The sequence below is a fragment of the Sceloporus occidentalis genome, unplaced genomic scaffold (genome assembly GCF_023333645.1).
Source record: "Sceloporus occidentalis isolate IW3139 unplaced genomic scaffold, rSceOcc1.0.p SCAF_2, whole genome shotgun sequence".
Classification (NCBI taxonomy): domain Eukaryota; kingdom Metazoa; phylum Chordata; class Lepidosauria; order Squamata; family Phrynosomatidae; genus Sceloporus; species Sceloporus occidentalis.
Genome location: NW_028316982.1, coordinates 22,898,830 through 22,923,617, shown reverse-complemented (window position 1 = coordinate 22,923,617; position 24,788 = coordinate 22,898,830).

Sequence of the window (24,788 nt, the reverse complement as noted above, 5' to 3'; positions counted from 1 at the left end):
CTCAGCATTGCAGGTGATGAAGATGACCCGGGGCTGGACTAAATAGCCTTGCCTGACGCTCCCGACACTCCGCCTGGGGAGTAGGATGGTCTGGGGGGAAGGAACACGTCCACACACTCCTCAGCGTTGCCGGTGGGGAAGATGACCCAGGGCTGGGCTAAATAGCCTTGCCTGATGCTCCCGCTGCTCTGCCTGGGGAGTAGGATGGTCCGGGGGGAAAGAACACACCCACACACTCCTCAGCATTGCTGGTGGGGAAGATGACCAGGGGCTGGACTAAATAGCCTTGCCTGATGCTCCTGATGCTCCACCTGGGGAGTAGGATGGTCCGGGGGGAAGGAACACGTCCACACACTCCTCAGCGTTGCCAGTGGGGAAGATGACCAGGGGCTGGGCTAAATAGCCTTGCCTGACGCTCCCGCCGCTCCGCCTGGGAGTAGGATGGTCCGGGTGGAAGGAACATGCCCACACGCTCCTCAGCATTGCCGGTGGGGAAGATGACCCGGGGCTGGGCTAAATAGCCTTGCCTGACGCTCCCGCTGCTCTGCCTGGGGAGTAGGATGGTCCGGGGGGAAGGAACACGCCCACACACTCCTCAGCGTTGCCAGTGGGGAAGATGACCAGGGGCTGGGCTAAATAGCCTTGCCTGACGCTCCCGCCGCTCCGCCTGGGAGTAGGATGGTCCGGGTGGAAGGAACATGCCCACACGCTCCTCAGCATTGCCGGTGGGGAAGATGACCCGGGGCTGGGCTAAATAGCCTTGCCTGACGCTCCCGTCGCTCTGCCTGGGGAGTAGGATGGTTCGGGGGGAAAGAACACACCCACACACTCCTCATTTTTATATTTTTATTGATGCTTTTATTGTTAACTGCCTGATCTGTTTGGAGAAGTGGCATTATTATTATTATTATTATTATTATTATTATTATTATTATTATTATTATTATTTGGACCAGCAGTTTGGATGGATGGTACAAAAATTATCTTCTGGCAAATGACAGAGATAATGTTTAGCTGCACCAGATGAATTTTGAGCCACCCAACTGAATTGCTGAATTATTCTTAATGTTTCCTTAAGTATGAAAAGCTAGCAAAGTTAATTCTCCCACTGTGTACACACAGCACAGTGAAGAAAAATTACTGTGTCACAAATATACCTTAAAAAGAAGCTCCTTGGTCATGTAATCAATAAATCTAAGGCAGCTTGAACATTGAGATTTGACTTGAACATGTCAAGGCAATTGGAATGATAGTCATTAACCCTGCTAATGATGATGGGATAGCACAGCTGGCAAATGTCAGTGCATGTCTAGGTAGAATATTGATGGATGCACAGATATGCTCAATGTATTCTCAGCTGAAGGAAGCAAGCATGTAAGAATAGTCAAGGCCGAGTGCAAATTTGGGGGTATCACAGCAAATCAGGCTTGAAATCCAGCAACAGGAAGTAACTGATTTGCCTTTTCATTACAAAGGCCTAACTAGACAATACAATTGCCCCGTTTTGAAGAGATGGTAGCATCTCCAACGGTGAAATAGTATCTCAGCATCTCAGTATCATGTGCTCTTTTCCTCACTCCACATCTTCCATTCAACATGTTTGTTTTATGATTGGTCATTGGAAGGTATGCAAGGCTCATTTTGCAATCACTGAGTAAGTCCTGTTTTGAGAAGCAAACAGATTAATCATAGGGAATACACATTATTATTATTATTATTATTATTATTAATTTATTTTTATCCCGCTTTTCCAACTTTGCTCAAAGCAATGTACAGAATTAGATAAAAAAATACATCAAGATAAAACAATTAAAACAGCATTTAAAAACAATCACAATAACAACAATAGGGTCAGCTGAGTGGTTTCACGCTCAGAAAACTATTGGAGCAATACATATGTTTCTTGCCATACTTAAAGAAAACTTGATGATATGACCTGATAAAATAGTGATAGCAACAGGGGTATAAGAGTAGTCAACATGTTTATATACTGCAAGCACTATCATGTGCTTCATGAACCACCCAACACCTCTACATACCCTGAGGAGGGTATGCACATTCTCTAGTTCCATCTTCCATGACCTTCCCATTGTCTGTATTTCTAGGCTTCCTGCAATTGGGCTCTCTGCAATACTGATATATGGGTACCCAGTTCCTTCTTTCAGTGAAGAGGCACAAAAATGTTTCCTTGCTACATGTGTGTTTGAAGGACATAGGAAAGGGATCTCCAGATCTTGCCAGGTCAGGGCTCCCCCCCACACACACACACAGAGGGAGAGAGAAAGAGAGGGAGAGAGGGAGGGAGAACCTTTTACTATGTTCTTCAAACACACATGTAGCAAGGAAGCATTTTTGTGCTTGGTGGGGTACTCATAGTATATAACAGCATTAGTGGCAAGGGAACCATGACTCCACCCACATAATCCATCAAAGCACTTGGAGGGTGGATTATGTTAACTGTGTTATGTTAATATGTATAGAGTTATTGTAGCACTTTTGAGACTAACGGAGAAAAAGAAGAAATATGTAGCATGAGCTTTCGTAGACTTTAGTCTACTTCTTCAGATGCTTATGATGGAGCGGAAGCCAGGTACAGATAGGAGTGCAGGAGTTTAACTGAAGAAAACTGAAAAGGAATGTTGGCTACTGCAGACCCAGTCAGCAAGAGTAGAACCCATAAACTCTACATGATACGTAGTTTGCAAAGGGGTCCCCACACGTAGGTCCTTAGGAATGACATCCCGTTGTTTGCACATGTTGAGAAGGAAGTTATCTGTCTGTATCTGGGCAAGTTTCCACTTCATTTGGCTAAATTTGGTGCTTTCCATTGTGGTAGAATTTAAAGATATAGCCATGTTAGTCTGTAGAATTAATATGTGTAAAGATTTTGTAGCACCATTGAGACTAATGGGGGGGGGGGGAGAAGAAGTTTGTAGCATGAGCTTTCGTAAACATTAGTCTTATGGGTTCTACTCATGCTGGGTAGCTAGGTGCGGACATATTACTACATATATATCAATAGAGTCAATGTGGTATACCAGTTTGAGCATTGGAATACAACTCTGGATATCAGGGTTTGATTCCCCATCTGTCATGAAATCCCACTGGGCAACTCATTTGATCTTGTGCATGTTACATACTCTCAGTCCCAGAAAACACCATGATAGGTTTGCCTTAGGGTGACAAGTCAGAAACAACATAAACAGGACCCGGAACAATGGATGCAAGCTACAGGAAAAGGGATTCTACCTCAACATTAGGAGGAACTTTGATTTAAAACCCATGAGGGAAAACCGACTCAGTCTGAATCCAGAGAAAACGGAGGTACTTGTGATAGGTTCCCCTGGTCCAGGAATGACAGTGGTTCCACCTGTCCTGAACGGGATCACGCTTCCTGTGAAGGACTCCGTGCGCAGTCTGGGGGTGCTTCTTGACTCGTCGCTTCACCTTACAGCTCAGGTGGATGTCAAGAGCACCTGTTATCAGCTTCGGCTTATTCGCCAGCTGCGCCCATACCTGGCCCAGGGAGACCTTGAAACGGTAGTACATGCTCTGGTAACCTCTTGATTGGATTTCTGCAATGCGCTCTACATGGGGCAACCCTTGTACCACACCCGGAAGCTACAGATGGTACAGAATATGGCAGCCAGACTGGTCACTGGTACTTCCAGGGCCAGTCATATTACACCGGTACTTAAAGATCTGCATTGGTTGCCCATTCACTTCCGGGCACAATACAAGGTGTTGTTTATAACCTATAAAGCCCTACATGGCTTGGGCCCAGGATACCTAGAGGACCGTCTCTCCCCATACATTCCGCCCCGCACCCTCAGAACATCTGGGCAGCAACTACTGAGGGTCCCAGGGGCTAGACTAGCCTCCACAACAAGGAGGTCATATACCATCGTCGCCCCGACCCTCTGGAACACGCTGCCCATAGAGCTCCGCTCGGCCACCTCCCTGGCCCAATTCAGGAAGGAATTAAAAACCTTCCTGTTCCGTTTGGCATTCCCTGATATAAGTTCCAGCTAGTCTCCCCCTTTTCGACAGCAATGGTAGTTGGCTGATGGGGTTTTAATATTTTTAATAGTTTGTTTTATTGTATTGTATATGGATATATGTATTTGTACTGTGCTGTTCACCGCCCTGATCATAGGAAGGGCGGTATACAAATAAAATTATTATTATTGTTGTTGTTGTTGTTGTTGTTGTTATTATTATTATTATTATTATTATTATATCTTTCAATCTGCAGACCTTTGCAATTGTCCTTAAGAAGCAATCCTTTACTCAGTTGGAATCATGGGCCACCTACAGATGCAAATAAAGATTAAGTAAGGAGGGGGAAAAATAAGAGAGCCTTAATGAAAGCCATTGGTGTTGTGTTCAAACTTCTCCACTCCAATATGAGCCAATTTATAGCCTGAAAAATAAGTAGGGTATCTTTTAAAGAAAGTAATAGTGTCTTGTCTATTAAGCACAAACTATTGAGCGCAGTCCAATTAACTGCAACACCACACTTGTTGGAATGACAGTATTTTAACAGATGTGACTGTTTTGTGACTATAGCACAGGTTTAGGTTTTCAGTTTCAAAAATATCATACTGCATTAAAAATGACCATGCCATAAATTAATTTCACTTTCTCCCATTTCATTTTTTAAAGAATCATTTCTTGAGACAAATTCATGAGAGAGATTTATTTTTTGAAATAACAATTCAAGTGCGAAAATGAACCAAACAAAATCCTGAACCAAAAAGAGCTGAATCCAATAACTCCAGAAGGAATGGGGGAAGTACTACCCATAAAAATATAGTTGCATATCTCTGATGGTTTTGTGATGGAAAATAATGCTTCTGTTCATACCTTTGTTAGAAGAACCATCTGAATAATTTAATTTCCACTGTTTTTTCCATAGCATTATAAAAGACAATAGATTTGCAAACATCCAGGGGAAATGGTCCAAACATCTGTAGATGTCAGAGGAATTTCCATTAAAAATAGAATTGCCTCAACATGTCATCTAATGTGAAAAGTAAATGTCAGTTTAGGTTCATGCATGGGTGAAACATCCAAGAAATTCTGAGTAAGGATGGAAAATAAATTTATTGGATTTACATTTTGGACAAAAATAGCAGTTTTGCCCTCCTGAGAAAGCTAATGGAACAGAAAGCATTTACCTAGCAGTCTGCACTTTTCAGAGACTTGCAATGTTTTTGGAGGGTCAGAATTCACCCAAGCTATTATGCTCTTCCTTTTGTTTTAAGTGCATGATTCCCCAAACATGCATGCATATGTACACTGGAAACATGTGCACATACCTTGGAGGGGGGCAAAAATGCATATGACTTCCCATGAGGGAAGACTATAATAATATGATATGGAAATAGGAGCAGAGCAGAGTGAAAGGAAGCTTCTAGTGAAAATGCTGGAGGAACTGAGAGAAAAGAGAATTTGTTTTGCTCTTACACACCAAGCCATAAACACACATAAGAAAAGCAGTCCTCACTGCAGTGGCTTTAAAAAAGGTTTCTATTGAAATTCTAGATTTCTGTTAGTAAGACAGTTAGCAGTCTAATATCTAGTGTGTTAGACCAATTTTAGACCAAATCCTGAGGGCAAAATAGGTTCAGCATCTTGGGTATCTCTTAAAATTCAACACTTTGGATAGTTCTTTTGAAGTTCAGATTCAAACCCCAAGTGGATTCCCTGCTCCATTGACATGGGACCCTACAGCTGCTGTTGTATTGAAGACACATTTTCTTGTTGCAGGTAAGATATTTGGTGAGTAATGCCTACTCTTTAAGTTGGGATTTCATGTGACAGACACGATAAGGTTAATGCAAAAAACTGACACCTCTTTATGTTATCCTGTGATCTCATTGTTTTATATGGCAGGGATTTGATGGGCATTGTGGCCTCTTCCAACTATATGATTCTACAATGTGATAAAACAGAGGGCTAGTACAGACAGCCCTAGAGGGGCTGCTTGATGCCACCCCTTTGAACGCCAGATTGGGTCTGTGGCAACCACATACTGTGTCACCAATCTGGCATTTTCTAGCCCAAAATGAAATGGCAAAATGCTGCTTCTTTTATGGAGAAGAAAAAAGCTGCCCTTTCTGCCATTGCGGTGGCTCTTCTGCGCTCCTGCAGCATACAACATCTAAATGTTGTACTGCTGGAGTGCCACAATACTGCCTGCCATCTGGTTGGGTAGGCAGCATAATGCCAGCTTGGGAGCAGCATCAGGGCATGAGTCATATAAATGCCACATCCCCATGCTGTCCCCAAACTGGCTCTTATTGCAGTGTGTTTCGGCCCAGAGTTGGATAAATCGTGTATAGGTTGGAAGGAAACTGGTATTGTCATTTTAATCATACTCCTTTGTTGTCTTTCTTTACTGGTTTTCCACTACTAGGAACAAGGTAATAATAATAGCAATAATAATAATAATAATAATAATAATAATAATAATAATAATAGGATTTATTTATATGCCACCCAATCACTGGGAATCCGGGCAGCTTACAACAGGGGATAATAGACGGTTCCCTGCCCTCAGGCTTACAATCTAAAAAGACATGACACAAAAGGAGAAGGGAATGGTGAGGGGGGAGGGGATCAGGTCCAGCATTCTTCTCTCCCCCTGAAGCCTGGACCAAGGAAGATGGACTGGAGGGAGGGCTCTGCTTCTTAATCAAGGCCGGGCCCGATGGCGTTGGGCCTGTCCTTTCACTCCCTCCCAAGCCAGAACATGACAGTTGGAAGGAGGAAGGGGAGGGCATTTCCTCTTTAGGCCCGATGCCGTTAGGCCTGTCCTTTCACTCTCTCTAATTGGCCTGTTTTTCTTTTTCCTGAATTCCCATTTAAAACAACAACAACAACAACAACAACAACTTTAGGTTCTTCCCAACTGTGAAAAAAATTACAAATTATAGCCAGGTGTAAAAACAATTCTAACTTAAATTGTCTTGTTATTGTGCGCCTTCCAGAAGCTTTTGACTTATGGCAACTCTAAGGTGAACTTATGGGGTTTTCTGGGACTGAGAGTGTGTGACCTGCATAAGGTTACCCATGTCCAAATGGATTCTCAAACCTTGGTCTCCAGACTCATAGTCATCGAAGTACAGCTACTTTCATCATGAACAGATCCTGCCTACTACATATGTATTGGAATTTAAGAATCTTTCAGGCAAAAAGAACAGGTAGATCTAATTCATTGCTATCATAGCTGGCTACACAGTGACTCAAAGTCAGATTTTTAAGAGTTAAACATTTAAAGTTCTGAGCTGGAATTAACAATCTCAGATTGCAATTGTGCCCACATCCATTTTTTAAAAACTTTTAAAAAAATTTTTATTTAAAATAAACTCAGGTTCTTTCCATCTCATATATGAAAGAATGTCAACATATTCTTGTTGTTTTTCAAAAATAGACTGAAATGATTTTTTCACTTGTTCCAATGATCTATGATAAATCATATCAATTATGGTGGATACCTCTGATAGTCCCATTTAATTTGGCAAAACAGCATAGATTAAAAATGTAAGGACCTAGTCAATAACCAGTTTTACCCCACACAGATTATGAATTAGATTGTAAATGGAAATATTGAGATAGACTTATAACTGAGGACTGTTTAGGTGTTGTTATGTACAATCAAGTCAGTTTAATCTTCTGATGATCCTAAGAGTAGGAGACTATGGATGCAATTTTTTTTTTTTAATATATTGATAAAATGGAAAACAAAACATTTCTGAGTGTCAGGAAAGCCTGACAATGAATATCCTGGACTAAAATTTAAATTGTGTGTAGATTAAATCCCAAAGTGTAAAAAGGCTTTCAAAACTGCATGATATTGGAATGTCTGTTTTTGTAACAGGAAAAAAATGGTTAAATGTCCTTGTTGTGCCCTTCAGAAACAAAAAGCACATGGTCCCAAAATACCGTTTTATTGCCAGCTCCTTCAGGTATTCCAAAATCAAGGTCATGGCCATGATAGTTGAGTTAATATGTCTATAATATAGTTTTACTCCTTTCCACTTGCATTCTACTTATCATTATTATAGTTTTCAATACATGATGTTGCCCCATGATATGGAGGAAAGTATTTTTCTATTGATAATTGACAGCTCAGAAATGACATATTTACAAATTTATGTGAGAACTTCTTCTGATAGGTGTAAATAGGAGTGCAGCTTGAGTTGAACATAGGGAATGAGGACAAAATAGTCTAAGATGAAAACAATAATTAAGGTGAGAATACGTTGGCTATTAGAATGTGTTGTTTTAACTAAAATGAGTTAGATCATCACTTAAAGACTATACAGACCAGCCAAAAGGGCCAGCATTAGGGTGGAGTGGATGCCCCAACTCCACCCCTAAGCCACATGCCCCAACTCCACCCCCAAGCCACTGGGAAGCCACCAGGCCAACCAGATGGCAGGCAGATCCATGGTGTTTCTTTGGCAAAGCGTTTAGAAGTTCTGAACTGAAGAAACACAGTAAAAACACTGCCACAGTGGCAAGGGTGGCTTTTTTCCAGTTCCAAAACCAAAAGCTTTCTGTCACTTTTTTTGGAGCCAGCAAATTGCCAAATCGGGGCCGCAGCATGCAATTGCTGCAGCTGCAATCCAGCGCTCAAAGGGGTGGTGGTAAGCCACTCCTTTGGGGCTGTCTGTTTAGCCCCTCAGTCACAAAAGACCCAATTAAATTAATGACATAAATCCAATAATTAGTCCCAACTAGAGTATACCCTTTTAATAAATGGAACTTAAGAAAGTATTGATGTACCAATGTCCTGTGAATTCATTGGATCCATTCTTGTATGACGTAAGAATGAGTTTAGGCTAATAGGATTTTTGGTTAGCCATGAGATGAACTTAAACCTTTTTTTATTTCTCAAAATAATTATTCTAAATATGCTTAAGTTTGGATTTAAACCAATGTTCTATTTTCTGTTAAAATCCTGTTATTCTGATGTAGTTCAGTGCTAAGGACAGTATATTTTATTGATTCTTTTTTTCTTTAAAAGCTGTTGGCATATAAAGCAGCAAGAACAAAAAGTGTATTTGACATCATGAACTATGCAAAATAATATTCAGAAATAAAAGGAGTGTTTTTAAAGGCATGTTTGATTGGATTTTCCTGGTTTTTTTTTTCATTTTACATAATCCAAATTATTATTATTATTTTAAAAAAAAAGAAAATTGGGTTCTATCCTCTTTTACATTAGCTATTTGCAGATAATGTCAGCATTGCATTCTGTGACCATTTTAGAATTAATTAAAATGTTATGGAATTATTATTTCATTACCATATATGTGGTCATAAAAATAATTAGACATATTTCTTCTGAGGTGGAAAACTGTGACTTTTGATTGATGGGATTAATGAATATAGAGACCATTCTGACATACTGATCAGTAAAAGAAGAACCTTATCTCATGCTACCTTGCCTGGAAAGAACAGTGCAATTAGAATGTTACAAGAGTATAAGAAATAAATCAAGAAATTGTTTTTATTGTATTATGTTTCGCTGCTCTATTTCAACAGTTTATTTGGGAATTTAAATACATTTTTTGTTAAAATATATTTCTAATTTGTATTGAAAATGTTCAGATGTGTCAATGGTTAACTAAGGTTTAAAATGGTTCCTGTTGCAGGCCAGAAAGCCTAGGCCTGGAAGAACAAGTCTTCAAGGACATTGCCTGAGACATAATATAAACAAAATGTATTATTGTTATGCTTTTGTGTAGTATGGTGACTTCATGAGAAATAGGTGTGTCCACTTGGTGGGAAAGTTGATCTTGTGAGAGAACAAAGACTGATGTCCCATTCGAGCTTCTAGCATGGACTCTGAAAGAGTATAGATGTATAGTAGCCTGCTGTAAAGTGTAAATAGCAACAAAGTCAATAAACCCTCATTTGAGTGAAAATCTGTATTGAAGTTACTTTGTTCCTGAGTTCCAGAGAAGACGGCATCTGTTCCAGTTGGTACCAGTTCAAACCACCGGCAGCACAAGACATCACCCATAACAAAGAGTTTTTTCTAACATTTTTAACATAGAAAAATAAGTCATTTTGTTTAACTGATGTAGCTACTTCAGTTTAAAACAATTATAGCACAACCAAACTTCTGTTTCCAATATACTAATCTAAGCTAAATTAGATTATTTTTAATTTTCAGTTAGTTTCCAAATGAAAGAGAGATGCATGCCCTTGCTTTTGCTTTTTCATGAACAATGAATTTTTTTTTTTAGACATAAAAGAAATCCAGTAGATATCCTTTGACTGAGAAGAAGAAATTTCTAGCTTTTATAAGCTTGGTTCATTTCATCAGATGCATCATTATATCTTTTTATGGTAAAATAGCTGGGCACTACTACAAAGAACATCAGACATGTCTCAGGTTGTAATCGTATCCACCAGGACTGGTGAACAGTGGAAGTCTAAGGGACCACATTGTCCCTGTACTAGAGCATGGAAGACTATTGTCCTGCCTACCCATGTTATAACTGTACTGGGAGAAAATGTCCTTGAGACATTTAAAAGCCATTTTAGGCTCAGGAGAAGTTATTTTTAATAAGCTTTTTAAAAACGTCTATCTTTGGCCTGAAATAGCTAAGGATATCTATTGGATTTCTTTCTATGCACTGAAAGCTGTGATTTCTCTAAAATAGTGAAGTGGTATACTCCTAGCTTTTAACACATCATCTTCAATCCAATTGGTAGTACGGACTAGAGTCGATCCATTAAACAAATTGTTGAATCCTAAATCAACATTTATATAAATCTCATTAGGTCAATAGGTCTACTTTAATTGGGTGTACCTGCTGGCTTCAGATATGAAACTATTGAGCCCCCAAATATGCCATCCAGTTCAACCCCCTGCCATGCAGGAAATCTAAATCAAAGCATCCCTGACAGATGGCCATCCAGCCTCTGTTTAAAGACCTCCAAGGAAGGAGACTCCACTACATTCCGAGAATTTGAACCCTGGTCTCTGGAGTCAGAGTCCAACATTCAAACCACTACACCACACTGTTATCACAACTTGCATATCCAGTTCAACCCCCTGCCTTGCAGTCTCTTCCAACTCTATGATTCTGTGATTCCTTCTCAGCAACGGAAACCCTCTAGGTGACCTTGGGCAAGTCACACTCTCTCTGAGTCTGAGCAGATAGGAAAAAACAGCTGATACCAGTTTTTACAAAAGTGGATGGAAGGCCTTCTGTCCACATGGTTGGCTCCAAAGGCAGGCTGAACACCCACAGGCTGTCCACACCACATGACATGAAGCCACACTACTCAGTTATTCTTTGACCTCCCCACTATGCATGTGCACCATCACACAGACACACTTGCCCAGCTGTCATCCCATTGGACTGCACATGCTAGTGCAGTGCTGTTTATATGCATGTGTGATGATGCACATTTTCCTCTATAAGTATTTGAGCTTCTTTTTCCACATTTAGAACTGGAGTGTGGCTTCACATCAATTTCCATCTGGTTTTGCCTCGTACATCACATGCAACTCTTGGCTTTCAAGTAGGTTTGAAGTCACTTTATTTTGCCAGTGTGGACAAACCTTTAGTCTTAGAAGAAAATAAAGGAAAACCATCTTGCCAAGAAAATCCTGTGATAGGTTTGCCTTAGAATCTCCATAAATCGGAAATGACTTGAAGGTACACAGAAATAACAAGATCAGATTACAAATACCTAGAATGACAAGACTACACTCATAAATTATACACAACCAAAACACAAAAATCTAAAATCATGAATTAAAAATATCTCCTAAAGTAGAATACATGCAGTACAAAGAAGCATCAGCCAGAGAAATTAAATACTTGCGTATGCCCTCGTAGGTGTCTGCAGAAATAGATATGTTTTTAACTGGCACTTGAAAAACAAAATCTACTGTATATACTCATGTATAGGTCGACCTCATGTATACGTTGAGAGCAGGTTTGGAGCCAAAATTCTGGTTTTTTATATGACCCATGGATAAGTTGAGGGTAAAACTTAAGAGCATGTAACCATGGATTTAAAATATGCCCTGCTCCTTCCTCCTGTGTCTTTCCAGCCCAGCTGCCCCTCTGGATGCAACTAGACTGGGAAGAGGCTTGGGGAGCAAACAATCATTCTCCCTGCCATTTTGTTGCTATATTGACTCATGTATAAGGTTTTTGGGGTCAATTTTGTAGTATAAATTTTTCAACTTATACATAAGTATGTGTGATATATATGTTGTTGTTTTCTTGTTTTTCTTTCTTTTTGTTTTTAAATAGATCACCAAGAGTACAGGCTTACCTATAGATGCTGGAACTGAGAATTATTAGTGAGGATGACAGGATGCAAACTGTTTTGTTTTTTAATGAATAGCATTTTCCATTTTTCTACTAGTTTATCCCTGACTGCTGGGGGATGCAATAACCATGTACATTTTTATTGGTTTTCACAGGTTTGGTGAAAGTACTTTCACTTGAGCAATACTTACCCTATTTTAAATTAACCACTAGAAACAACTTTAAATGTTGTAGATATTCTGATAAATATAGCAAGTGCTACATTTTTAAAAAAGCATACATCCTCAACAAAAATCATTGGTGGGAAGTAGAGAAGGAATATAGAGCACAAACAACGCAAGGTTAAGCATTTTTAAGTCCTATTGATTTCAATACATTTAGCTGGATCATCTCTAAAGGTAGCCCCAGTGGAGAAAGACCTCCTGGCTCCAGCTTTGTGTGTGTGTGTATGAGAGAGAGAGTGAGAGAGAGTGGTGAAGGTATAAAGTCTGCCCTTCCTTCCCAAAACAACGCTAAGGTCTGTTACAGATGCGCCTAAGGGGCGTACTAGGGTTAAGAAGGGGCGTGTTAGGGTTGAGAAGGGGCGTACCTTCTGGACGGCCCTCAACCCTAGTACGGACTGAGTCTGTACAAAATAGTGGCGCCCGTCCACACGGGGGCTGCCATTTTGACGTCGTGGATGCATAGTGTCCGGATGCCGTGAGTGCGCGACTAGAGCCTCACGGTGCCACTTCCAGGGCCCAGAAAGAAGCCCCATTTCGGCGCTTCTTTCTTGCTGCACCCAGGAGCCGCGCGGTTTGGCCGCTGCGGTTCCCAGACATAGCAACCGGCAGCAGCGGCAGAGCACCCTTCTTGGGTGCTCTGTAACATGCCCAAGACAGCCCCAGTGCAGAAAGACCTCCTGGCTCCAGCTGTGAGAGAGAGAGAGAACAGTGAAGGGCAGGACCCAATGTGACTTCCAAAACCAACAAAAATGTTTACAATCGTTTCTTAAAAAGACCACCTGAAGCACAGTGGACCTGAGGCAGCTAACTGGGAGATGCCCTCAGAGAGCAGCACCTTTAAAATGCCAGCTCCTGGGCCACCTCCCTGGACCACCTGACTACATTGGCCCAGAGAAGGATGTGAAGGAGAGCAGCAGAGTATTTTATGCCGGCTCTAATGGCCCTGGAACACCTGGCTGCACCAGCCTAGAGGATAACTATTTTAGACATCTAATTGTTAATAGATTGTTGTTTTGCTGCTAGGAGAGAGTAGGGGATTGTCATTTAGATTATTTTGCTATATTATGTATGATTATTACGCTATGTCACGTATTTTGGATTTTTTTGGATTTTTTACTTTTCTATGTAATTTTGACTTCTTGTATAATTAATCTATTGCATTATGTTTGCTGTGATGTAATTGGTGTGTGGGGGTGTGTACTTTGTATTTTGCATTTTGCTCCCTTTGCTTTGTAATCCACCTGGATTCCACAAGGAAAAAGCAGAATATAAATAAATCATGTTATTGTTGTTGTTGTTGAGCAACTTTCTGACATCTGGCACTCATGTATTTAGGTTGAGGATATATGAAAAAGTGAGTTTCACTCTATATTTCAACAGACTTGTTTCAGGCCATTTGTCTTGAACTGACTGTGTAGTTGTGTGTCTCCACATCATTTTTGACATCTAGTGACCCTAAGGCAAACCTGTCTTGGAAGAATTTGTTCAGAGGGGTTTCCCATTGCCTATCTCTGAGGTAGAGAGGATGTGACTTGCTTAAAGTCATGCAGTGGCCATGGAATTTGAACCTTGCTATCTCAGTGTAGTCCAACACTCAGATTACTACACCATGCTGGCTTTCAAGTGGCTGAGGGTCAGGTTAAATTCATGTTCTAGAATCCACAAATTAGTGGATGGCAGAAGATTTGTCCATCACAAACCACACATCTAAAAAGTGCATGGAGATAAAAACACTCCACCCTCCAAAAAACGAGGGGAGTGTTTGCTTAGAGAAACATTGACAAAACACACTTTAGTAAGTCAAGGAAAGTATTCAAGCAATGCGTAATACTCAAAACATATACTTAAAATTTGTACATTTGATCATCTATGCAAAGAGGGGAACAAACTAGGGATAGGTTTTGATATGTTAAAGGTGGAGTGGGAAACCGGGCATCATTATATCTCATGTATAAGTCAAGCCAGTTTTTTGGGGGTGAATTTTGTAGTATACATTTTCAACTTATACATGAGTATATAAAGTATAGTGTTTTCCCATTAAAAACCACTTAAAAAGCACATGTAATTCATAATAAAATGGAAAAACAATTTTCCCCATTGAATACTGTATGCTGCAACAAATTAACCACCAAAGACCTGCCTAAATAAACAGGCTTTACATGCTGTCAGAAGGACAGCAAGAAGGAGATAAAGGTGGGATATAGTTTGCTCCGCACTGGAGCAAATTTGCTCCGCGAGGGAGCTGCAGCAGCTATTTGCTCCGCGAGGGAGCTGCAGCAGCCAAACCGCGTGGCTCCTGCGTGGAGCAAAAAAGAAGCTCCATTTCGGAGCTTCTTTTTGCAGCGCCTTTATGACGTCGCGAGGCGCAGCTGGCGCATTTGCGACGTCATAGGCGCCACGACACATCTGGACACTATGCGTCCAGTACGTAAACATGGCGGCCCCCATGTGGAAGGGGCGCTGCCATGTTGTACGTATTCTATACGTACTAGGGTTAGGGGTGTGTGGAAGCACCGCCCCTTTCTAACCCTAGTACGTATAGAAGACATACTATATGGCGGTTTGTATCCCGCCAAAGTATACATGCAACAGAAGGGATATCTACAGCCTGGGAGCAGCCACTGAGAGGTTCATGCCTGTGGTGGCATTGAGAGAAAACCCTCTTAAAACTGAAATGGGTTCATATAGGCTTTTAGACAATCTGGACCAAAGCTGTCAGGTGATCTTGGCTGTGAGTTTCATTGTGAAAGGAGAGGAAGATATGTATAAAATGAAAATGATGAGTAAATGCATCTGAGGAAGTAGACTGAAGTCTACAAAAGCTCATGCTGCCAACTTTGTTCTTTCAGTTAGTCTCAAAGGTGCTACAAGATCTCTTTACATATTTATTTTTTCTGTTCCTTTTATGGATGATATTTTTTCTCCTTGCCTTCAGCCAGAAGTAGCTTTTTAACATCAAGTTCTTTATTCTGGTAGCTCATTGCTTTCTGCTGTCTTTTGGATTATTGGAAGTTTTTGTCTTGTTCAGTTTATGGTTGCTGTTATTTTAAATGGCTTGCTGGCTTGGAACCTTTTGTCAAAAGGTGAGGTTAAATGTATAAAATAAATAAACTAGAGCTTTCACCAGTTTTTAACAAAACTGTGTGGCTTTCCGCAAATTCCTCAGTTGTTTCACCTAGGAAGCAACCTGAACATTCAATCTGGATTTTTGCTCTAGGTAAAATTTGGGTGGCAGCTCTAAGCAATGGTATCCACGTCACTGTTATTATTCTGACTACCTGTCTATTCTCTCCAGTGCGGTTTATCACAAGCCTAGAGGAAGGAATAGCTTAATAAATTCTTGTTGGCAGTTACTGCCTGATCCGTCCTTTAAATCTTGTTATCAGATATGAAGCATCTGGATGACCCGATTTAACTGCTGTGATTATACAAAGCAAAACTCCATAATAGTTTTCAAATGGTGGCTTGAAATTGTACGCTGCATTGTGCATCAGAAATATGCATAGAAAGGGCTTTAAAAGATGCATCATAATTAGTTGTGTTCACAAAGCAGATTCTGTAACCACAAGTGACCTAATCCTATTACAGTGGAGTTTGTACTAAAATATTTGTGGTTTGTTTTCTCCATATATTTGATGACTGGTGCCTGTCTTATGTTAATCTCAGAAATACAGGTGGGCTGCTTTCTTGGCTGATGTGTATCATTGATATCAGGCCTGTCCCACTGAAGTCAACAATTTACATTTGCTCTGAACTGCAGCTCTAAATCTTTTTCAGCTGATGCATTTGGAACATTCAGTTCATATAATATTCATAGCATGACAGAAAAAGAGTTCTGACTTAGATAATATAGTAGATGTGGCTTTTAGAATCCTTATCACTGCATGGCCAAATATTAGCAGCTGTCCAGGACCATGTAACATAGTTTTATGCTTTAACCTGGCAGTTCAAGGATATAGAAGAAGATGGGAACAGACCCAGGAAGCAAAAATACTTTCTTAGCAACCAGCTTGTACTGATGTTTATCTCAGTTTGGACAGGAGATAGGTCATATCTCCATTGTTCAGTCTTCTTTGTGTGTTTTTTTTTGGTTCTGTAAAACCACAGAGTGTTCAGTGAGAATTTGGGACCTGAATCTTCTACCTGCTGTGAGTGATGTTGGAATACATCAGCTAAAGGGCTATGATGTTTTCACTGCTGCAGCTCATCTACTAATGAAGCTTATTCTTATATCAATAATGTTCTGGAATGTTTCAGCCAGTTAGATAATGGTAGGGTTGTCAGGTTGGATCTGGTACGACCTTCCTGAAACTTTACTCTTGAACAGATTGGTGAAGCAGGACAAGCTACCACAAAGATCTATCAAGTCACTTAAAGGTACCTGTCCTCACTTACCTTCCAAACTCCAACTTTTAGCTGCGACTTACCAGCATGGCTATTTCTTCACCAACAGATAGTACAGGGAGGATGTGTGTGTGCAGGTGTTGGTTGCAAGAATAGAGCTAGGTGTTCTTCTATGTCCCATCTCCTTCATTCTTACACCTGTTCCTCCTCCCACCCTCCTACCTCCTGTGTGCTCTCAGAGATGGCTTCGCGTGCAGAGAGGGAACACGTGCTATAGGTTTGCCATCATGGACCTACACTGTGGAAATAATGCAGTCTGACCCCATTTTAAGTGCTATAGTGCCACTCTATGGAATCTTGTGATTCTTAGTTTTATAAAGCCTTTAGCCTTTTCTGCACAAGAGTGCTGGTGCCTCACAAAACTATAAATCCCAGGATTCTGTAGGGTGGAGCCATGGGATTTAAAGTGGTGTCAAACTGCATTATTTATACAATTTAGATAGACCCCAAGTTATATCTACTAATGTAAACATAAGCCGATTGGACCTAGCTAGGTTCCAAATGATCTCATGGAACATCCCACACAGAATGCCTGACTCTTGGGACAGACCATTCGGTCTCAATTATTTGGACTCATAACAGCTCTGTGGAGAGTACTGCTGGCCTCTTCATGTGGTCACCACTAGTCTCCATAAACCCAACCATTTTGGCTCAGCCCCCAAATATATGGTGGCAATTAAATTTAGCAGTGAGAAGGCTCATATAGTGGGAAAGCTCAGGATATCACCAGGATTGTCACTGGGCTACATTCCTTCTCCATTTCTAGTTGTCTCAGTTTTTAGTTTCAACAGCACCGATCCTTTCTTTCATTACCCTTGATTATGCCTAAGGCAGCAGCCACAGTGTAGAATTAATGCATTATGAATTATGAAACCACTTTAACTGTTATAGTTCCCTCCTGTGGAATTCTGGGACTTGTAATTTGTTGTGGCACCAGAGTTTTCTGACAGAAAAGGCTAAATGTTTTGGGAAACTATTTATCTCAAAATTCCATAGCATTGAGCCATGGTCTCAAACTGCATTAATTCTCACTATAGATGCAGCCTAAGCTCATATTTTAATTAGAGTTGGCATTGCTTTTATTAGATTTATGTCTCACCTTGTTGGCTGTCATCATGGAAATGTAAGGTAAAATACTTTAAATGAATACATTCATAGCTTTAACTTTTAATTCCTGGTAGGAATGAAATAAAAGAAAGATGGAGAATGCATGGTGTTCCAGATACGTCACCATTGATCTTGTTGTTGAGGACAATTGGGATTAGGAACATTAGCTTTGAAAATTTATTCAATAATTTATTCAGAAATTGGAAGTGTATGTTCATTGGTATTAACATTAATAACCAATGCTATTTGACTGGTTACAATACTATTAATTGATTTGTTATTTAAAATATTGGATTTCAAACAAACCATAAGATTTACAGAGTAGCATGGAAGTTGTTACTTTTGAGCTCAAGGGACACATTTGATTGTTTGCTACTTCAAATGTACTTTTTTTGGTCATTTTTAAGTTGCCTTCTTCCAGACTGAATTTCCCCTCTCCCCAATAGACAACAAAGCCAATAATACCATTACCGATGGGATGGTGCCAGTCTAACATATTTGAAATTGTCAAATTTCAAAGCCTTATCACTGATTTGCATTTCTCTTTTCTTCTTTCTATCCTCTCCTACCATCAGCAACATTCACACTGCTCACTGCATCCTCATTCCCTCTCCACTCCCAGTCAAGGTGTGATATGCAAAGAACAGGGTATAGCACTGTTTTTGCTCGCAGAGGCCATACAAACATATATTCTTTCTGTGGACTCTCCAGTTTAAAAGATCAGACATCAAACCTACTTGCTATTATCTGCAAACATGCTACCAAAAACCAAAAAAGAAAAACAAAAAACAAAAACAAAAACCCACCTTAGCACCTAGAGTGGGCTCTACAGGTTAATGGTTACTCAAGCTCAGACATCAGAAGGGCTGCCAGGCCCAGAAAAACCCAGAGGAGGGAAGACAAACAACCACTCAAAAGGGAAGGTATTTTTACCATACAGTATAGGAATCACAGACAGAATAGGGAAACTGGTGAGGAAACACAACCTTCAAATGGTTTATAAACTGACAAAGAAAATCTAGCCAAGGACCAGAGAGACCCTCTCACAGCTGCAGGAGTTTACTGTATACCATGCAGCTGCAGACACGTCTACATAGGGGCCACCAAACACAGTGTCCAAAGAAGAATCAAGGAACATGAGAGACACTGCAGACTGGGTCAGCCAGAAAAAATCAGCAGTAGCAGAACATGTTATAAACCATCCTGGACATAAAATACTGTTTGAAATCACTTAAATTCTGGACCATGCCAACCACTACCATGTCAGAATACACAGGGAAGCCATTGAAATCCACAAACACCTGGACAATTTCAACAGGAAAGAAGAAAGCCTTATAGTAAACAAGGTTTGGCTACCAGTCCTGAAAAATAGCAAGATGAAGACTCAACAAATGCAAACGAGAAATCTCCCAGCAGACAATGAGCACTAATCAAGCAGTTTTGCAGACCCTCCACCCTGAGGCCTGCCATTAGCAACAGAACAATACACATGCAAATCACTCCTGCCTTTCCAGGTCACACAATATATATACCCAAGTCCTTTCCAGCCAAGCATTCTCTGAAGATGCCAGCCACAGATGCTGGTGAAACATCAGGAATAAACTCTTCTAGAACATGGTCACATAGCCCCAAAAACCCACAAAAAACTTAGCTGTTTTCTTTTTAAAAAATTAAATCTTTTAAACTTGTCCAGCTAAGCCAGGGGCCAAAAAATCCTGAAGGCACCAGATTCCATCTGATCTTGGAAGCTAATCCGAGGCAGTCCTGGTTAGTACTTAGTACAATGAATATCAGGTTCTATAGACTATTTTTCAGAGGAAGGAACTGGCAAAACCACCCCTAAGTATACCTTGCCTAAGAAAATCCCATGAAATTAATGGGCTTGACATAAGTGGACAAGCAACTTGAAAGCATATACACCTACATTATATTTACACACAAAATGAAGATAATGAAAGAAAAAGAGGATTGTCCTCAATTTTTTTTTATCTGCCTGTATTTCACACCACAGCTTCTCATGCAATCTGATGTGACAGCTGAGCATTTCTTTTTAATATGCCAGGAGTCAGTTCAATTGGCCTTTCATATCCATTTCATATTTTTTATATCCATTCATTCATGATTTGAAAATATTTTTCTAAATATCAAAAAAGCAAACCTTGTTTTTGCCATTTTACCCAAGGAACACCTTTTTATTAACTATGTCATTGAAGATAATGGGACTTGAGCAGCCACAAATTTTGGTGTCCACATGGTGTCCTAGAACTAAAACCCAGTGTATACAAACCACCTACTGCATCTTCTTCCTTTTCTTCATATGTATCCTGCTTTACTTCTAAAATTGGGATTCAAAAATTTATTAAAGAATGATAGTTTAAAAGAATTATATACTTTAAAACATACAAAAAGTAATCATTAGACTATAGTTAAATTATTCAGTAGCAAAGCAAACCAAACCTCCACTTAAAATAATAAAATGCAATTTAAAAAGATAAAAAGCTATTAAATGCAATTTATTTCAAAGCAATATAGCCCCCCTGGCCTATTCTTTCAAAATTTTCTGTTTTAAACATCTGCAGGACTGAAAACATATTTTCCTCTCAACAGAAGACTGCAATTAGGGGCAATTCTGATCTCGCTGGGAAGGGAGTTCCAGAGTCTAGGGGCAGCTAAAGAAAAGTCCTTCTCTTGTATCCCCACCAACTTGTGGCTTGTGATGTTGGTGGGACTGAGATGAGCCTCTCTTGATGATATGAAAACCCAGGCAGGCTCATACAGGGAGATATCTTATTTGTGCTCAGTGCTTCTTTTCTTCCTGGAAACTCTTCTCATAGAAGTAGCCAGTTCTTGCATATCAACACCTGTCTAATGGCCATCTCTTTGATTATCACTCTTTCATATGTATATGAAACATAAAAATTTGAAATATTTGCAGCAAAGGTTCATGACAGAATCCAAGTAACATAGGGCCTGATGTACATAATTATTAAAATAGTGCAAACTACTTCTGGCGTCTATGGTACTTTGTGGTCAGTCACCAGTCATCTTCTCTTGCCTCATAGAGTAGTAGAGTCTTCTTCTTTGGAGATTTTTAAAAAGTGGCTGAATGGCCATGAAAGCTAAAAAGGGGTAGAAAGAGAGAAAGATAAAGAACTCTAGAAAAGTTAAGAATCTTTTTTAAAACTTAATTATATGAATGACATGTACTGTGTGATCAATAACAGAGGTTTTGAAGTTCAAGCCAAATAATAATACAGTTGGCCCTACATGTCCATGAATTCTTTTACCATGGATTCAACCAACCACAGGTTGAAAATATGTTTTAAAAAGTATAAATGAAGTATAAAGCAGACCATGATTTTTCCATTTTATATAAGGGACACAATTTTGCTCTGTCATTGGATTTAATGGGATTTGAATATCCATGGATTTTTGGTATCTACAGGACAGCAGTAATGAATACCTCCCCTCACTGAACAAAGTCTTCAGCAACCTCCACCCAAAACAATAGGTGAGGTGTAAGTGAGAGGAACACCAGCTTTTCAAGCCTAAAGAGATTAGCATTCTGAAAGGATCTTAGTGGGTTGAGGGCCTCCTACTGATGAAAAACATTATGCTGCACCCAATGCATTTTACCATTTTAGACCAAAACTCACAATTTATGCTCTCCGCCTAGGGTTGCCATATCCCGCCGGGGGGTGGGACTTTCCCGGTTTGGGGCGGGTCCGCACGGTTCCGCCCCGGTTTGGCCCCGCCCCCGGGACTCCCCCCCAACGATGGATGCCAGGCAGGGAAAGGAGCCTCGCCTCAGCGAGGCTCGTTCCCTGCTTGGCCTCCTCCACTGGGGACGGAGGCGGCCTGACAGGGGAAAAGGGCTTCGCCTTGGCGAGGCCCTTTTCCCCTGCTTGCCGCCTCCTCCGCCGGCCAGGGAGGCGGCCAGGCAAGGGAAAAGGGCTTCGCCTCGGCGAGGCCCTTTTCCCCTGCCTTGCCGCCGTATTCGCCGGCCAGGGAGGCGGCCTGACAGGGGAAAAGGGCTTCGCCTCGGCGAGGCCCTTTTCCCCTGCCTTGCCGCCTCCTCCGTCGGCCAGGGAGGCGGCCTGACAGGGGGAAAGGGCTTCGCCTCGGCGAGGCCCTTTTCCCCTGCTTGCCGCCTCCTCCGTCGGCCAGGGAGGCGGCCAGGCAAGGGAAAAGGGCTTCGCCTTGGCGAGGCCCTTTTCCCCTGCCTTGCCGCCGCCTTCGTCGGCCAGGGAGGCGGCCTGACAGGGGGAAAGGGCTTCGCCTCGGCGAGGCCCTTTTCCCCTGCCTTGCCGCCTCCTCCGTCGGCCAGGGAGGCGGCCTGACAGGGGGAAAGGGCTTCGCCTCGGCGAGGCCCTTTTCCCCTGCCTTGCCGCCTCCTCCGTCGGCCAGGGAGGCAGCTTGACAGGGGAAAAGGGCTTCGCCTCGGCGAGGCCCTTTTCCCCTGCCTTGCCGCCGCCTCCGTCGGCCAGGGAGGCAGCCTGACAGGGGAAAAGGGCTTCGCCTCGGCGAGGCCCTTTTCCCCTGCCTTGTTGCCTCCTCCGTCGGCCAGGGAGGCGGCCTGACAGGGGAAAAGGGTCTCGCCTCAGCGAAGCCCTTTTCCCCTGCCTTGTTGCCTCCTCCGCCCTCCTCTCCTCCTCTTCTTCCTCTTCTTCTTCCTCTTCTTCATTTTCTTCTTACTCTCCTCCTCTTCTTTTCCTCCTCTCTTCTCCTCCTCCCCCTTCTTCATCTTCTTCCTCCTCCTCTTCTTCTTCCTCTCCTCCTCCTCCTCCTCCTCCTCCTCTTCTTCCTCCTCTCCTCCTCCCCCTTCTTCTTCATCTTCTTCTTCTTTCCTCCTCCTCCTCCTCCTCCTCTTCTTCCTCCTCCTCTTCTTCTCCTCTCCTCCTCCTCCTCCTCTTCTTCTTCATCTTCTCCCTCCTCCTCTTCTTCTCCACCTCCTCCACCTCATCCTTCCCCTGTTCCTCCCCTTTTTCTTCCTCTCTACTTCCTCTTCTTCCTCCTCCTCCTTTTCTCCTCTTCCTCTTCCTCTTCTTCCTCCTCTTCCTCCTCCTCTGCTTCTTCCACTCTTCCTCCTCTTCTGGTTTTTGGCCAGAAAGGGAAGCACATTTCTGCCATCTGTCTAGGAATAATTGCAAATGTCCTCCATTTTGATCATGCCTAAGAAACATGCATTTATATGAAAAAATTTTCAAAAATAATCAATTTTTTGCATGCCCTCCATTTTTAAAAAATGGGTCCTACATTTGATCATTTTGTCCTACATTTGTCCTACATTTGTCCCTGTTTGGAAGTCCTGACTTATGGCAACCCTATCTCCGCCTCATGTATTCAATTAAGTGTAATTAAAGGAAAGACAGCAGATACCATTATGATCTAGAAGGGAAGGCTTAGAGGGAAAACTTTAGGTTACAAGTGCATACTTTCTCTTGCTCAGAATACTATTGACCTACCCATGACATTTTTTTTATGCAGCACCTTGTGTCCAATTACACTTGCTGCGATGAATCATAAGAATCTGGGAAACTCCTGGAGCATTTTGAGAGCCTCAGGTGTGTCTGTTGAAATCAGATAGGTATGCCAGCTCCTGGCCTTGAAGGACTAATTTGAGCAAGAGGAACAACTGATGTATGTAGCAAGAACTTATTTCTATTGGCCATCTGAGACTTATTAAAATTTGCCTATAGGGCTCCCTCTTCTCCTTCCCCAATCTTCTTGTGTGAATAGATGCATAGTGTAGAAAAATCAAGCTTGTGGATATCTGCCAAACTTCTTTCTCAAGAGAAGAAAGTTATTGCTGATGGTGCCAAATCTCTACCTCTAAAGTGACTGAAAATTGCACTTGTTACTCCAGGCAGCTGTTGGAATGCTGAAAGTACACAGGAAAGCATCCAGGTATTTCGCAGTGGTTACTTGAGGCCTAAATAAAACTTATCTCCTCTACATATAGAACTTTCCCTGTGAAACTGATATAATTTCTGGTTGGATAATACTGTTGCCCCATCAGGAAAGAAGGCAGGAAGAAGGATCATTGGGTCTTGGATGCTATGAAAGGTGAAGCTTGTAAATGTACAGTATATCTCAATTCTCTGTGACAGGGATGCGCTCCTGTGCAAATCTACATTTCAATGCAGTCTAAATTGCAGTCTAAATTGATAAAAGCATACATTTTAATACAGCCTCAAAATTAAGCAGCACTGAGAGAAGATGTTTACAAACAGGTGATAAAATAAATAAAAAATACAGCAGTGTGAAGTTTTCCTATTCAGGATTCCAGTTTATCAGCCACATCCTATTCCAGATTACTCCATTTCATTCTTTACTTTTTAAAGCATAAAATGAAAACATAAAGGACAAAAGAATAAAGATGAAATGGGTTATTCTGGAAAAGTATGAGGCTGATAAGCTAGAAACAACAGAATGTAAAAGGCAGAATTATTCCAACACATATTTGTGTGTAGGTGAACAAACATAATACTTAAGAAAACTTTGGAATGTGGGTAGACTGGCCAGGAAATAGCCCTATGTTCTAAAATGATTCCTTTCATCTTGGAAACATTGGGAAACACTATATAGATAGTATATAGAAAGTGAGGACATGGAAGAAAGCTTTCTTTCTGGCTGCTCCTAGGCTTTGAAACTTCCTCCCGGGAGAGGGTTGAACTGCCCCTTCTCTGCTGTCTTTTGCCAATAAGCAAAGATTTTCCTGTTTTAACATGCCAGAAAG